We start from the raw sequence: 18,424 nt of genomic DNA on the forward strand, positions 1-18,424 counted from the left end.
TAAATGTCAATTGACATACGGCTCTGAACCTCTGGTCCCTGGCTCCAGCTCTGCCTCATCCTGTCTTACAACCCACTGAACTAACTGAAACACTGTGTTTCTGTAAAATGAATATTGACTGTGGCCCCTAGGTCATGGATTATGCATATTGTTTTTCATTAATTCATCACAATGTGACGCATTATAATATCAATGTTTAATTTCCTACTGTTATTTAAAGTCCAGTACCAATGAATAATGTTTGCACAGCACTGGTCAACTTATCTGCTTTCAAATGTGCTAGCAATAATACACTTAGGTGGTGCACTTACTAGATGGGTATGTACATTGAAGCAATTAAAGAATATAATTGGACCATGGTCCAGCTTTTGTTTAAAAATCAAGATTTAAATGTTTAATATGTGACAGGTTCATGTGAAATGCAGCGCAGGGCGGCATACTCTGGAGACTGTGCTAAAAAGGTTTGCAAATTAAATTTGAGTCAATATAAGAATAAGAGAAACTTAGAAATAAAGGATGACTAGTGCAGTTAGATTTCTATTAGGGCTGTCAAATTAACGCGTTAAAAAAATGTACGCAGATTAATCGCGCTTCTATAGTCCCCTTTGACCCGGTGCAAAAGGGATGCGATGATAGCACAGCTGCATCTGTTGCTTGCACAGGATTAAAGAGTAAAGAAAGAAGCAGGGGAAAGGGCCGAGGGCTCTATGGACGTGTTATGGGACGCTTCGGGCAAATAAGCTAGGCATCTTATGTTATTCTCCGCAGTGTCTGTGCATTATTGATTTAGTGGGTGCCTAATTAACAATGTAGGTTCAAAACTCTCAGTATCTCTCAATCTTCCTCCGTGTGTCTCACTTTTGTTTGCTAACTGCCTAATCTCTCGCCTAAACGGACTCCCGCCCCATGTAACTCTTCCTAGATTATGCCTGCCTTTTCCTTTTTTCCTCTTTTGTGTGTGTGCGTGTCAATATTTTTGGCTATGAGTAGGACAATGTTGAATGCATGGTTTCATGTAGAAACCTGGCTGAGGGGAGGAGACAGATGTTACGAGAGAGCGAGAGAGAGAGAGAGAGAAACAAACGGTAGGCTATACAGCTGTTTATAAACAGGCATAAAAGTGTCATATAAGTATGCAATTAATTTAGATTGATTAATCACAGAGCGTGTAATTAATTAGAATAGTCTTTTTAAGCACTTGACAACCCTAATTTCTATATATAATACAAGTAAATTGTGTCTCTCGTTGTGAATGTTCAAAAGTGAAAAGGCATTGGTTATTTAAACTGTAATTCTATTATTCGTTGTCATATGTAAGCTTAACATGTTACTTATTCATGGAGACAGTTAGAAAAGGTCAAAAGCAAAAAAGGAACCAAACAAAATTGGTATCAATTTGTAGATTTCAGCTACTCTGGGAGCGGCAACTCTCCTATTAAACCTTATATCCTTGTTCACAGAAAAGTGCTATTTCTCAAATGAAAATGAGCCAGGAAGCCAAGGTCAGGTAAAGAGAAATATACATAGAAACCCTGAAATTTGTGCCTGTGTCTCTTTTTCCCCATTGTGACAGCCTACATTATACTCTAACCAGAGAGTGACAGCTATATATGGACCCAACCATTCTTCTTCTCTCCATTGTTAATCACCTTGAATTGATTCTTTCCTGAGTCCTATTGAGCTTAAGTTTCCACAAGGAAATAATTGAAAGAACATTTTAAAAAGTAAGCCATTGCTTTCAAGCAACCATTGTTATCTGAAGCAACTTTATTTCATATATAATCAAGTCAAATTCTAGCTAGAAAATCGGAAACAGGGTTGCTACTAAATAAATAAATGTAACGTGTCGATCAAGGTAAAACAAAAAAAAATGGATTCCTGATGCTACGGGTGTATATTTTGGGGATTTAGAACACCGTTTCTAGTATAGTGACTTTTACTTTATGTGAGGTTAGCCTCATTTGGTTCTGGCTTTACATGTAAAACATTACCTATCCATATTGTATAGAAAATATGACAACGTGAGTGACAAAAGGTGTCTAGCGGTCAAAGGATCAACATGGCTTCACAATGCTTTCTATTTTTATCATATTGTGTTTGTTTGCTGTATAAGTGAAAAACCCTTCAATACCTCTCCTTTGTGATGACTCGGTTCAAACAAACAGCAGTCTACTCCCTATGGTCGTTAAGTTAAAATGTTCCTCAACTTTAAAAAGCGCTCCAGTCTGCCAACAAAACATGACAGGGCTTTCCAAAGTGGCTGCTTTCCATCTGTTCTGAAGCAGATTCCCATCGACTGTCATGTGAAAAGGGCCCTGGCAGTTTGTTCAAATTTGGCAGCAAAAAGGAGGAAGTTACTTAGATAGAACCATGTCATGGAATTGACCCTGCTTTTTTGTGAAACGATGACATTAAAAAAACTGAAGCCTTAGTATCTATTTTTAGGATACCTACACTTACAAACTGGCTCTGCTGTGTTGGTCTTCAAAGTCATCTAATAGGTTTCAACAGTACCACTGACTGATCATCCCAGGGAGTTCCCAGATATTTTAAAACCCACGCAGGTGCTTGGGGGTCGTTGAGATCGCATGTGATGTCGCATGGCACCCACGAGAGTCGTCAGGACTCATAATAATTAAACAGTGGAGTGGTGTCTGAAGGACTGCCTGGGAGGGGACTTCAGGGCAACACTTGAAATGCTTGTTGATAATCGCAGAACTCGGAGTCAGACCAACAATATCTCAACAACCATTGAATGAATCTCCATTTGATTTTGTTCAGACATTCATAAGAGGAATCCTAATAACATTGGTGTTTTCATCTTGAAGCACCATGAGGTAAGCATTATTTATTTCTGAAAATCTCAACAAGCACTCAACGAATAGCCACGAAACGTGGTGCATATATCAAATGTATGCAGAGGACACACCTCATTGATTTTGGTGATATCTTCACAATTCACATTGTCTAAAGGTTAAATCCCAACGACTTTGCCGTCACCCTAAGATTTTCTCAAGCATCACCAGCTGGACACAATTTAAAAATGTGTCAAACATAGGCATTTGAGGATCAAGTTGTAGACCACAGCTGAGCTAACCAATCAAGCCTTTGTTTACATCCACCCAGAACCCCTCAATAATGGTTAAGATGATGGTAGTTCCAGAACAGATACCACAATAATCCACCGTATCAAAGTAAGACAACAACAAAAAACACAAAATGGCACTTGTTTGAATGTAGATAAGAAATGTAATCTAGCATTAGCAGGTTAGCATTGTCATTGTGAGCATGTTAACATTTAGTCCAAAGCACCATCGTGCCTACGTACAGTCTCACAGAGCCACTGGCATGGGCTCAAGACTCTAAATCTTGTTTAAAAAGGGAGATCTTCATGGAACTAGAAAGCAATTCACTTATATATTCATGTATTCATTCATTTCAATTCTTATATTTACCCCATGTGCCCCATTGTGCCAAAAATGTCAATCAGACCACAGTGATGTATACATTTGCTCTCCTCTCCGCAACACAGTCCATTTGTGTAGCTGCTCTGTGTCTGTTGTGCTGTATGTGCTTAATTGAACAGATAGCTAGCGGGTTCTGCATAGAAATTTAACAAGCGGCTGTGGAAAAGGAAATATCAAAACATTGTGTTTGTGTGCTTATTTAAATGTCCTCAAAGAAAACATAGCTCAGACAAAAAACATATTAAAAAATTATTCATAAGAAACAAATGATTATAAAATATCCACACACGTTATCTTTACCATCATGGCAATTCCTCTATGACAGTTGTTTCCTTTGGCAATTTTGATAAACACCATTTTCAGTCGTTCCTAGATTTTTTTTGAATGCTATAGCGGAAACCATAATTGCCTGTTTGTTTACTCTTGTTGTTTTTCCCACACACTCAAAGCTCTCCACAGCAGACAGGTTCTGATGGTATTTGAGACACGCTATTTTGATTAAAAAAAAACAGTGCAGTGAAGAGTGTTCATCGCTCGGAGCACACTGCGGTGACCGTCTAATGACAGTGACATCAATAATCTCTTCTGTGGAGCTATAGTCGCCCATAATACAGGGATGAGGATGACCGACAAGGACAATGAACAATCCAAATATTGGAGATGTGGATCAGGAGAATAACCACCTCATTACTTTCCATAAATCACATCATTTCAAGAACTGGAGAGTGACATTTATTCACTATATAATATTAATTCACTATTTGGAAAAAAAGAATATATATATTTTTTTTGAGGCATTGTTTTGGCCAAGGGGTTGGTTTTGTAGTGATTTATTCTACAGTGTATAAACCTCCCATCTTTCTCTTTCCTCTTTCCTGTCAACTGTCATGCTTTTTAAAATGATAAAACAACATTGATTTTTGCCCCTTTTAGACTGACATTTTGTTTCATTGACTGGATTTGAATCATTCAAGAACTAACAAAAACATGTAATTAAAAAAATACATGTATTTTTATTTTGAAAGAGTTATAATTCTTAAAATGCAACAAGATGTTTGAAATGGAAATGAGAAGTTGTTGTAATCTTTAGAATTACATAGAAACAGCAGTGTCAGAAACATCGCCTCAGCCTGGCTGGTACTAGCCTGGTGCTACCAGACCATCGTACTTCATGTCATTTGTACAGAAGGTCTGAAACTGCTCTATTTGGCAAACGTTCACTCACTTAGAGGCGGGTGTCTGTTGAAGTTTAAAACTATTGGATCTGCCCAGTGCCACTCTGGATCAGCCAACCAATTGCATAACTTTGGTCGCAGCATTCAACTGAAACTGGAGCGCGACTTCGACGTCATCGTTCGCAGCCACTCGCTCTGTTCGCTGATTGGACAGCCGAAAATCTTCCTGAGCTCAAACACGTGAATTCACCGCAGCCCCAGACTGACTACTGAAGGGAAAATGAAATTTGGGCGGAAGTATAGGCGGGCGTAACAGGACTCAAATTAATTTACAAAAAATATTTCCCAAATTTCAAACAAACTGTTTGCTGTTGTCTAATTCTAACCTATCAAAATTGTACTCAGTTCCCCAATCATAATAGTTACCCTCCATTGGAGTTGACAACTTTGTTTGCTAGCATTGACAGTAAGCATGCCTTTGTTGTGATGAATGTGAAAATGGTATTTTTTGTTTTTAATGTTTTCAATGTTCACAATAATGCACTCTGCGTTTTAAGGTTTGTGCTCATTTCCAGAAATATTTGTGAAAATTGTGATGCCTGCACATGTATGGACACCGCAGTGTTCAATACTAAATAAATACATATCTGAATTATTGCATTCTTCATAATAGAAGTTACAAACAAATATACAACAATGAAGGTGTGAAAGCTCAGCCCATTATTGTGAAAAGTGTCTTTATCCTGCTTCTTTTGACAATAACACAGTCTATCGAGGACATGTCTACATTTTGTTAATTCTGTTTTGCCTTCTTGAGAATATTTCACCAGTAATGAGTGTGCAGCTTTCCCTTTCAGAGTTGCACTTTGTAACCGGAGTAAAACAAGTATGGTACGATGGGATGGGGAGGGGGAGGCTCAACGTTTGGATGAGCGGTACGTGAAGGGAAAGGGCAGGCCTCCTCAGTCGTGGGAATAAATACTGCCGTCACCACTGGGAAATGATCCATTTGTTTAATGTGCCATTTCCGAAGTGGAACCCTTGTAATCCTACAGACATGGCAACATCACCGTGTATATCAGCCCTCTGGAATTTGATCAGGGCTAAAACTGTTTACCAATGTTTGGAGCCTGACATTTATTGAAAGTGGCCTTTAGTAAAAGTCATAGCCAAAGCGTGAAGAGGTTTCCTGATGAGGCCGTGAAGCTTCTCCATCTTCTGTGCCAATAAGACAGAAACCGGTGAATATCAAAGAGCAAATATATCATCACATCCCCTGCAGGTGTCCTCAGAGGGCTCAACTTTCAGTTACTTTTTGGAAATTAACTGGGGATGCTTTTAAGGCTGATTGTACTAAGACACGAGAGCTGTGTGGTTCAAGACTTAGTGCTGATTAGCTAATGCTAGCATAGTAACAATCAGCATTGTTAACATTGTAGGGCAGGCTACCTACTAAACATCAACATTCTAGCATTGTCATTGAGCATGTTATCATGCCAATTAGCTCAAAGCACCGCACACCTAATGCTGCCTAAATGTCAAACCAGAGTTTACGACGAGCATTCATGTCAACTTTCAAGTAGTAGGTACAGCTCTGAAAAATCTGATATATCCAGCTTGGAATTTACTAATACAAAAAAAAACTGATAAAATACACAAATATGGATGTCTCATTTAATGTAATTTAATCCAAATTGACATGATGTGAAGAGTTAATTCACAACGTTAATTGTCAATTGACCAACTTCAGTGACATAAACTCTCTCGAGGCATCAACACCCTTCCCATGATTACCATGCACCTCATATGACCTGGTACAGCAAGCTAACATGGCTGTGGGCTCTTTGTCTTGGTAGCTGCTAAACCGGCAGAGAATGGGGATTCGAAGGATGACACAAATTAATTGAGTCATGTAACAACATGTTCTGAATGACTCATCACATCATGTAGCTTGCTGTTGGACCGAGTGAATAATAAGGAGTTGAACCTGAACATTTGGCCACTATATTTTGAGGAAACACATACAGCCGTGTAGGCACTGTGGGCATTCAATCACTATGTACCTTACAAAACAGTACATAGTGTCTACGTACTGTTTCCTGTGTGAGTAAATGTGGTATTAAGGGCTTCTGTGTTCCATCCATTGCTCACATGGCATTTGAGAATCTCGCTGTCAAGGCCAAGGCTTGTGGGAAAGTAATGTGTTGTTCCTGTCGCCGTGCGGTTGCCTTAAGTACCCCAGACAGCACAAGAGCAAGTATGACATGTGCCAACGTCTGGCCAAAAGACCCAGAGGCCAAGGAGATGACGAGTCGGCAAAAGATTGGCCAACGCGCACGGATGTCACGACTCCTTTCCTGGTCTCCCACTCTATTTCAAACCAGAACTGCATGACAACATGTAGGCTACCTGCTTCCCACCTGATCATTTATCAGAAACAAGGTGAATTTAATGTTCCCTCACTTCCGACATTATATAGAAGCCATTTTTTCCTCATTCACTCAATGAAATACTAGTTATCAGATTTTTCATATTTTTTAATTCCCTAAATATTTGTATCAGCATCAGCTTAAATATAATAACATATTGGGCATTGTGTGAATATATATTTCAATATATTTAATAGAGCATATATTCAAAATTATCAAAAAGTCTTTAAAGCGTCTTCATTTTCATCATAGTGTTTTCTGAAACTAAACCAAAATAAAACACCACACTTACCAATATGTCGCTAACTACAGAAGCTGTGCTTGCAATTATTTTGTGATGCCTTTATCTTGTGCTAACAGGTTAATCTTAAAAAACAGTTTATTTTCTAGTAATAAGAGGTTGATTAGCTTATGATCTTCAGTAAATGGCCTTTAATTTTTAGATAACAGCATTTAAAAATAATTGCTTCTGTAAAGGTAGCCACTTGTTCAAGTGGCTACCTTTACAGAAGCAATTATTTGAAAAATGCATTGCACCCAGGGAAATGCATTGCACCCAGGGAAATTCTTTGGCCTTTAAACACATCAAAAGAGTGCTACAGCCATAACACTAATTTTCAACAAGCTATCACAAATCAAAATGAGTTCTACCAACCGCTGGGAGTAGGAAATGATTTCTAAGCACTGAATACAGTGTGGGCGAATTCAGCATATTATTCCAGAGAAAAACTGGATGCAATTTGTCTGTAAAACATTGAATAAACGTCTCATTCTGTTTGACACGTATAAATGAATCAGGTCCAAAGTGCAGCACGTTTTCAACTCAGTGTTCCATTACATTTCCATGCATCATACCTGTTCACTTATGCATTGTATTAGTCGATAGGCTTGAAAGGTCGACAGGCTCAGATATGTCAATCATCCATTATTAATGTTTAGTGCTGTAAAATCGCTAGATTTCCATTTAATCACAACTGGCCTCATATTCTACTTGCTAAATGATTTCCCAAAATGCACCAACAACATACCTGAGGCTGTTGTATGAGTGCTATGTGTAGGTGGAGGGAGCAGCAGTCATTAATACAGTATTTAGATCAACAATAAGAGCAAGATATGAAGTGTTTTGAAACCAAAATCCATGTCTATCTCTTGATGATATTTCAGCCATAAAGATCCCTTAGGAACCCGTGAATTAAAAATGTCTTAAGGTAATCCTTTTGCATTAAATCCTATCATTATCAATGTCCAGGGAGGTTGGAGATAGATTTTCAAACTCAGGATAGATGTGATTAAATTGACAAACTTTGAATCTAGTGTAGGAGGATTCATTAACATATCATTAAACCAGCAGATTTTAAGTGTTTGTCTCAGGAAGGGTAATACAATTCACAATAAATAGAGGCACCAACCGCTATTACTTTTTTACACAACATATTGTCGAAGCCAACTGCACATATCTGCATTTGGGCAGTGCTTGAGAGTCGAATATGCAAATGCTCCAAGAGCTCCTGGCAAGCCCACAACTTTATGTGATGTACTCTGATTGATGGGATATCGAGTAAAGTCGATCTCATAATCTATGAGAAAATAAAACAGACGCAAATGACCCCAAAAGGCATTTGCCCAGCTGTTAACAATTCACAGCTAATTATAATGAAAGCCTACAGCTTGCAGTCAACACGGGCTGATGCATGTCCGCACTATACTATACCAGCGCGAGTTGATGGCAGCCTCTTAAATAACTACTGGGTGAGGCCTTCACTACATCACACTGTGCTATTCTTTCTTCACATTATTGAAAATCAAGAACATCTTGTACTCGAGAATTTCTGAGGAGACTTTTAGTGTTCCAGACACTCTAGAGCTTAGAGTACATCAGCAGACAAGTCCATATACTATAGAAGTCCAAGTTCCAACAAGTTTTCCTCTCTTTTAAATCCCATTCGGTATACCTGCTGCATGCTGTATTGTACAGTATGCATATAATTTGATTTGTGAGAATCTTTCTTCCTGGTAAAATGTCAGTAAAAGGGACAGTAAAAAAAATATATACCTTGAATAGCATACGTCTGTTGTCTGGGTAAAGAACATTTGATGGACTTATGGATACTTTTTGGGGATTCTCTTTTAAAGAAATTGTCAAGTCTCAAAATTGTTTGTACAAAGAGAAACCTCTTCAAATTTTAGTCGAAACAATAGCCCAAAAGCCAAGGACATCTCAGTTAAAGCTGGGGTATGTGATTTCTGATTGGTCAAAATTAACATGAGCTGTACACTTTGACCAATCAGAGCGAGGCTCCGATTCTCTGTTCTTATTGGCTGTTGGGACTGTCCATTCACTTTGGCACGACTTTGTTGTTGTAGAGCGTGTCAGGGAGGGACCATAGGGGAGGGACCAAAGAGGTATTTGGATTCAAATCTCTATCCCAACTGCCATTTTCTCCCCGAATCCTCCACCCCAGCATTAAACTGGGATACCAACAAAAAAAATTAGAAAAGCAGGAAATGTTCATATTTGAAATGGTGAATAAACCATTTTTATTATTTGTTTATATTGCATGAAAATGTATTAATCTATAATCAAAATAGCTGCAGATTATTTTTTTGTCAGTAGTGAATCATTTTCGGCTGAAGAGCACAGTCAAGTATATTGTATGTCCTGAGCAGATTTCAAATATGTGACACATTGCTCTGCAGGACTTTGACTGAAGCCAAACTGTGCTTGTATCTACACAGACTTCTACATGTCAGTTTGCCTCGTGTGAATCGCCCATCTGCCCTGTCTAGTTGTGTGCTGCTGCCTGTCCTCTGCATGTTTGAAATGTAATGTATACTATTCAGCCTGAGCGGAGTTCTTTCATTACCAGTGTAACCCTAATTAGTACCGTTCTTTTTTCCATTAGCTTACAAACTACGAATGACATGATTAAATAGGGCTGATTATTTCTTCTTTTTTCATCCAGAAAATGATTTGCAAAATATCTTTCCAACAAAGATATAAACTGAAAGCACAGATACTACGATTTGTTGCGTTATTCGGTGTCAAATTGCAGTAAAGTTAACAAATTGCAGGTCAATGCTGAGGTTAATTTAGCAAAATTCCCATCTTTAAAGATACTTTACGCAATTTGATTTTACGTTATCTCAACGTGTTACTCTAAGTTACTATTACCTTGTATAAAAACAGAATAAATGGCATAAACCAGCGTTTCCAATCCTGAGGGTCAGGACCCCTCTGTAGGGTCAGAAGATGCATTTAAGAGGTCACAAGATGGTAAAGTGGGATAAAAATGAAAAAAATAATATTTACTCTTGCTTCACAAAATTACATATTTTTCTCAGACGTTTTTCTAATCTTTGCCCTTTTGTAAATTACTGAAACATTTTACCTTTCTGGAGCCCAACAAGGAATAAAATCCAGTGAGGTAAAAACACTTCTGAGTGGAAAAGCATTAAATAACAAGTAGCCAACACTTCAAAATTAGGGCTTTTTGAAGGAAAAAAGCATTTGAACCAATGCTGAAAAAAAAACTCCTAAATCAAACCTGTTAACCTGCTTCACTTTAAATATGGTCTCTGTGAGGAGCTTGCAAGGAAAAAGGTAGGTTCGCCCATCCTTCTTCCAGTTGGGATTTGGAATAAAAAAAGAAATCGCAAGCTCTTGCAAAAATTGCAGAAAATTGGTCGAATAGTTTCTTGAGATGGCTTGAAGACTGAAAATTGTTTGCCGGACTGAAATTACACGGAGCGATATGCCTATCACTAACTGAACCCTTGGAAGGTATAATTCACACTCTACAGGAGGCATTGAAGGACTGTATTAGCGAACATAAAATGGACCGACACATGCCACTTATAGAGCAAAACGTGTCCCATTGTCCAACTTTTCCATTTACCTCGACTGCTTTGTGAAGCGCCCCCACACACAACAAACATGTCCATCACTCACTGCTGGCATTGAAGTGTAATACGAACCCTCGAGCCTTGTGTCTCAAGCCTTCCTGTAGCTCTGTAGGGGAACTAATGGAAAAGCCCACCTGATTTACACAATGTAACCGAAAGCCCATTGTCGGTGGAGAGAAACAAGAAAAACACGACTACTGCCATCTCTTTAAGGTTCAACAGTGCCGCTACAATCCAAAGGGATTATACACAACTCAAACAAACAGTACTACTTCAAACAATAAAATACCTTATTAAACCCCACCATGAGAAGGCCTTTGGGAAGAAAGACTTTTGATGTGTACACAATCCCTCCAGTAGTGAATATATTTAGTCTTGTATACGAGGAAAAAAGAGCAATTCATTCTCCTGACTCCATTCTTCATCGAGAGGGGTATCAGGAGCCAAATTCAATAACAACCTTAGATCATAGCCCAATCCATCGCTGAATCATCCCATAGTGTTTGCATAGCCTCAGCCCCTTGGCATTATTTAACACCGTCAGACTATGAACTCATCCCCTCCATAGAAAATGAATGGGCCGGGTTCCAAGAACAGGATATCTTCACAGAAAGCCCCTCAAACTTCTCTGGATTTAACTGAATGCAGGCTGTGTCAAAGTGTTTTCTATTGGCAAGAAAAAAGGCACTGAAATGGAGTGAAGATTGGTCCGAATTGAGCGGACACAATTTGTCTTGCACCTTAAGTTTACATTGTTCATAGTCCCTATCCATCAGCTTAAGCAAAAAGGCCTACTTCCTACTGGATGTAAAGTTTAATATCCAGAGTTGTTAGAAAAATAGAAAGTTCCTTTTTTAAATGAAGAATTACCTTCATAGAGACAGATACATTATGCGGTTAGTGACGAGCATGCCATATCAATGTGAAATCATATGAAGTGATTACATTTCCTTAAAGATCTGTAAAGAAAAATAATAACTCAACTTATTTGCTGCACCAGTTATCCCTGTTGTCATTGAAATTGAATGAGTGCTGTGGGGTAAGAGCGTGAAAAGAAACAGAATTGATTCAGCCACCAGCTGTTTCCAATGAAGTTATTTGCGATTATGTTTTTATGAATTCTCCTGGGGGCTCCGAAAGTCTAAAATCAGTCATGTGGAGTAAGTAATAAGGAGGGTTAGTTTTGCTCAATGAAGCAATTATGCTTTTACAGCCACGCCTGTAGCTAAGATGAAGACATAGTGAGCAGCAAAGGTCACCTCGCTTCCCTCGCTTCACTCTCATGATCGGATATCTTTCATTGTCATCGATTCTGTACATTTTAAGGGCAATGTAAGTTTGTGAGTCCACCACTTTGGTCCAGCTTGCAATATCTTAACATCTCGTGGATGTATTGGCAGACATTTTGGTTGAGATATGCATGGTTCCCAGATGCCGAATCCTGCCAGCTTTGGTGATCTCCTGACTTTTCCTCTAGCGCCACCATGAGGTTCACATTGGTGGTTTTGAGATGTTTTGAATGTGCCAACAACTGTTTGATGGATGTTTATGCAATTTGGTTGAGACATGCATGTCCGCCATTAGGATGGATTGTGATACAATTAGTTAACTTTTTTTCCCCCCAAGTCTACTGCCACCATCAGGTCAAAACTTAAATGTGTTGAATAATTTGGTTCATGATGAAATACCTGCTAAACTAACACAATTACCATCAGCCTTAGATGTTCTCTGTGTTTGGTGCTAGTAAGCATTTTTACATGCTAAACAAAGATTGTTAACATGGTAGACATAATTCCTGCTAAACATCAGCACATGAGCATTGCCAGTGTTAGCGTTTAGCTCCAGGCACTGCAGTATTACAGCCTCACAGAGCCACAAGCACGGCTGTAGACTCTTAGATCCCATTAAGACCTGACAGTGAAGTACGACTTGTATCTTATCTGGTCAAGGTGATCAGATCTCAGCCAGGTGTAAATGCAAAATCTTTACAGTGTGTCCACATTCTTAGGAATAAAAATCGCCCAGTCAAGTTGAACGATCACCTAATTCTGCCTCTTTTCCTGTTAAGAGATAAGCTGGCACAGCAAAAGCTACATGTACCAGTTGCTGTAGCGCGTTTTCCCCCTCACTAAAAAAGGGAATTAAAAATGAAAGACTGCCAGATGGGCCTAATATGCATATTAAGATCTGATCAAAATGCAGGCAGGATTTGGATTAGGGGAAACTTATTCATATGAAGTGTAAATGCAGAAGTTTGTGGTTTTAGATGTTATTATCCAGACCCAGATCCCATATTAATACCAGGTGTTCTATAGCCTTGTTATCAAAGAGACAGACATGCAGTTAAAGAAAGACCAAGAAAAACAGCAATCAATCTGCCCGTATGAAAAATCTGTTACCCAGTATACCACATGATTGATAGTGGCAGGAATAAAGGCATGAATTAAAAGCTGACATTTCACATTCACTGAGATGCAATTAGTGAATTTGTGCAATTAAATACAAAAAAGGGACCATAATGAATTCGGCACAATCATTCAAAGCCGCAAAACAAAGATAGAAATCATAATTAACGCACTGGCCCTGCAATGCAACAGAAAAACAAAGTGTGCATTATCTCTGTTTTCTCATGCTGCCAAGAGTATTTTTTTAACACAATGAATCAGTGACAGTATCTTGGGCCGCGACCAACACGGTCTGCAAATGATAAAATACACCCACAAGAGCAAAAGGTGCAGAGGCACCATTGTGAATCACCGGCATTAGTCCAATGACTGGCTCATACAATATCCTAATTGCCTCGCGTTACTATGCACAGATCCCTCTCCACAGAGCAATGAGACGCTGAACATCGCATTGCTATTCAAGTCACGAAACATTAGCTGAAACCAGAGCACAAAAAAAAGTTACCAAAAAATGATTTGATCACATTATTAAGAAATACTGTGACACAAAGTGCGAAAACGACTTGCTATGAATCATTTGAAGCGGCTACCTGATTTTGTTAAAAAATGTGTGTGATACAAATTAGCAGTGCTGATATGGAATGGTTTGTCATGCTTTCAGAGTGTGTGCCAAGTAGGAACGCTGTAGTTGAAAGACTATACTAAAAGCTTTTCCAGTACATGTAGGTCATTTTCCCTCCCTGTGGAAATATAGCCTGTTTTAGGATTAGGGGCTATGATTCATTATGACTGAATTTAATTACAGCGAGAGGTGGCCAATGCATCCCTGGTTTTAGCATATTAGGGTCCCTTCATCCATTGGATGGTAAATGTCTAGAGGAGGGTGTGGGGGATGGGTTGGATAAAATAAAAATGTGTGTGTGTGTGTGTGTGTGTGTGTGTGTGTGTGTGTGTGTGTGTGTGTGTGTGTGTGTGTGTGTGTGTGTGTGTGTGTGTGTGTGTGTGTGTGTGTGTGTGTGTGTGTGTGTGTGTGTGTGTGTGTGTGTGTGTGTGTGTGTGTGTGTGCACAGCTGCAATGTGAACACGTTTAGATACGCACACACACACACACACACACACACACACACACACACACACACACACACACATACAAAAGCACATTACCGGAAATAATCAGGTTAAGATGAGAAAGTCAGATAACTCGTTTATGTATTTCACCCTTACATTTCCCCAAAAACTGTGATGTCAAAGTCAGCCCCCAGTGCACTTCTGTGTACCAAAAAGAGTGCATGTATATTATTACGTAGACCTTATAGCAATTAATAAATGTCAATAGGAGACGGGGTACACCAGCCTTTTTCTATGATGTGCCTTTATATCGCTGCCAAAGCCAACTGTCATGTTAGAGTTCTTTTCAGTTGATTTTAAAGTGGTTTTGAACTATTGAACGCTATTAATTATAAAAATGGATATTGTTATAATGTTTCAGCCATGCTGGCGGCAGGGCTCTGGGGATGGAAATGTGGGTCCTCTAGGCCTACTTTGGTCCAGACTAAAATATCTCATAAACTATTAGATGGATTGCGGTGAAATGTGGCACAGACATTCATGTGCTCCTCGGGATAAATTGTTAAAACTTTGGCGACCCCGTTTTCCACTGGCACCATTATAAGGTCATATACTGAATAGTCTAAGCTACAAAACAATGACACCCACATCACATCTTAGTGCTTATTCGCCAATGTGAGCATGCTTAAATAGACTAAGACTTGTTTTATTTAAAGAGTGCTACATTTTAACCTTTAACAGGTGCAAAAATGTTAGAGTCAGTAGTTTTAAATGAGGGTTATGCGTGTGTTTGGTTAAGCTTACTGGTATGCCATGGAATTAGAGGTATTATCTGAAGAGGAAAACATGCACTTTTGAGCTACAGCAAATACAATGTATATTACTCAAAGATGCGCGATAGGAGACTCTCTTTTAGAAAGTCAATGCTGTGGGTAAAACAACAAGAACTGATCAAATTAAGAGAACATCGCAAGACATAAGAGACAGAACAAACTAAAAATAGCTCATAGTACGTCCTCTGCAAATAAAAAAGGTTCAGGTGAGTAGCCTGCAGTCAATTGCTACAATGACTCTTGGGAAAACAGCAACTGCATAAAAGCCCTCATTTGTTTTAATTCAGTGCGTCCCGAGTGCGCACCTACCCATCCTGCGTGACATAACATTAAGGACCTGGGGCAGTAGGCAAACCACTGTGGAAGACGCCAGCAGAAATATTTACAGTGCGCTCACTGCGCTGGAATGACCCAGGCGCGAGGAAATACCTTCTGGCCCCGGCAAGTATTGTGACTCTTTCTTGAGTGAGTGGCTCAAAATCACCCTTAGACGCTTCCAGAAAGATCCAAAATGGTTGTTTCATTATGTTCTGTAAAAATCTGAAGCCGTACTACTAACACTAAAAGTGGCAGATGGTGGATATTTTTTCCGCTTTGTCCGTTACTTTTAGCAATTTCCTCTTCTCCGCTTGCTTGCTATTTTTTATTTTATTTTTTTTACAAACTCTCTACTCAACTATTAAAACACATTTGAAAGACATTTTGTGTTGGTATTCCTTCTAATCCCAAGTATTTTACATTTTATAAGCCTATGTATGTTTGACCAAATCATATTTTCTGCCCAAATGTCCCAATTATAGCTGATATACTCCACAATCTTTCCATGTACCCCCTGCTTCCTGCATATACCCAAGCGAGCGAAAGTGTGCCAGGTTGAAAATAATTAGTGTTGTTTGATCCTCCATTGGTATTTCCCAAAATTAAGTTACATTCAACAATTCCAAGAAACCCAAGTGAGGTTATGTGCACGTACATTGGGTTCCTTTCCTTCACAAAGTCCAGCTCTGTTAATCAAATGATTATTTCCCCATTAACATGAAAAAGGAGACCAGGTTTCTCACCGGGATGGATGTTTCTGAAATCAGACCACCGCTGGAAGTGGGGAATAATCCTATTACTATGAGCTTCAGTATTTTTTCAAATGAATGGAGGTTTGATAGACTTTAAACCCGGGGGCCCGTAAACAACAAGGGAAGCCTAATCCAACATTAATCAATCTGAAAAACGCACTTTAGACAATGAGCTATTCTCTGAAGGCATCGCTAGTAAAAGCAACAATAATACAGATGAAGGAACTCAATCTCCCTGCAAATGTACTTGGAAACATTTGCGATGCCTCATGTATCGTGTCTGGTGGTGTATCATGCTGTATGAAAACCAATTCCAGAAAACTGAGATCAAACTCCTTTCATTTCATACAGATATCCATATAAAATGCAATTAAGTCGGTCTGTGAAAATCGAGCGGCGTGCCTCATTACATTTGGAGGAGAATTGTCAAGTAGCCTCTGCACACGTTTGCCTGATCGACATTTTGCTTGTGTGCCTCTCATATCCTGTATTTTTTGTTCTGCTGCTTTCCAACTGACTAATACATTATTATGTTTTGCAAAAGGGGAATATTTCCATTCTTTAAAACCCAAAAAACCTTCTAGGGAGGAACAAGTGTCTGACTGTTAACCAACTTTTATCTAATACATGAACTGCCTGTGTGCAGTGGAGCCCTCCCACGCTTCTATTATTCATCAAAATGGGGAAGGATGCTCAACGCAGCCGCTATACCAAACACTATAGTCTCCAGGCCACCTGTTATCCACTTTGTAGAGGAAAAATATAGAGATCTAAAAACTTTACTCGTGTGTGAATTCATAGTACGTCTACAGTCTCAGCACACGGGCTGAGGACCTCTCTTGAATTATTCACCATCAGACCTGTTGGGGATGTGGAAAATTCAATAGATCAGCACTTCGGGAAACTTTGGCAAACCCGGTTATTCAGACAGAAATATAAAGCACATAAAAGAGGAGAGAGACAAAAAACATCAAATTATAACACGCAGCAAACTTCCAACCATCTATTCATTCAATATGCCTAAATATTTAATTAACCTACCGCATTATTGGCCACAAGAAAGAGAGTATTTACTTTGTGCAGTACATCCAAACGTCAAATTGATAAACCTGTGTTTTACCAAGCTATCGACAGACCACCATAAATCTAAAGAACTGAGCCGAGGGAAGAGACAAGGGGGGAGTGAGTAATGTCCACGCTGTAAATAATAACTTAAGTTTGCCAAAAAAAGTCAAACAGCTTTTTGAATAAGTGCTGGCATATGAGAAGTAAATCACTGTATCAGACTTACACCACTCGACTGCTTGAAATGCACTGCTTTGTTTTTTTCTTTCTTTAAAAAAAAAAGTAAAAACACAATGTAAACTAAGGAAACCATGTTAAAAAATACTGGACCGTGGTTCATTGGATACACTGCATCTATAGAGGACACTTTAAATTTGACATATTTATCAAATTAAGTGAATTCAACAGACTTGAAATGTTATTCACAGTACCCACTGAGACAAATTAGGCTTTGGAGTTTAGCTGCAGGTGGGAGCCCCTGTAGACCCATAGCTCTACCCACACATGCGATTATGCTGAGGCCCGATTGGACCTCTCTCTCAGGACTGTGTGGGCGTGCAGAACTGCCTCTCTTGTTAGTTTAGTTGCGGGGGGGTTTTGGCGGGCCCATTTACACCATTATCTTTTCCTGAAAGGTATACTTTATTGCACATTTTTTCGGGACCTGAAATCAGTCTCGTTTGACACCCATTCTGTCTTTGACTTTGCCCTGACCTCCCTCTGGACCTTTTACAAGACGTCACCTAAAACAAATTGCCCTTGTTGATGATGACACCAGACGTGGACCTTGTATGGTGAGAGAGAGAGAGAGAGAGAGAGTGCAAGTGTAAACAACATTCCACTTCTGTCCTTCCCCCAGCCCCTATGATAACTATACCCTGTCGTCTAGCTTACACCGCCGCTTTCATCCACTTTTGATTCTCCGGCTCAGATAAAGGCTTTCCCACTGTCCCAAAGGGCCCCAGGATGCCTCATGAGCTACCCCCCACCCCTCTATGAGCCCTTGTCC

At 39.2% G+C, this 18,424-nt stretch overlaps 1 protein-coding gene across 1 annotated transcript in view; it reads right to left on the reverse strand.

The window, feature by feature from the left end:
• The window catches only part of LOC307267478 (cadherin-7-like), a gene marked incomplete at both ends in the record, with an annotated part of 87,279 nt that overhangs the window by 63,069 nt on the left and 5,786 nt on the right, over positions 1-18,424 (reverse strand). The gene's annotated exons all lie outside the window — the stretch shown is intronic.

Source organism: Ammodytes marinus (assembly GCF_949987685.1).
Source record: "Ammodytes marinus genome assembly, chromosome: 21".
Taxonomy (NCBI): domain Eukaryota; kingdom Metazoa; phylum Chordata; class Actinopteri; order Uranoscopiformes; family Ammodytidae; genus Ammodytes; species Ammodytes marinus.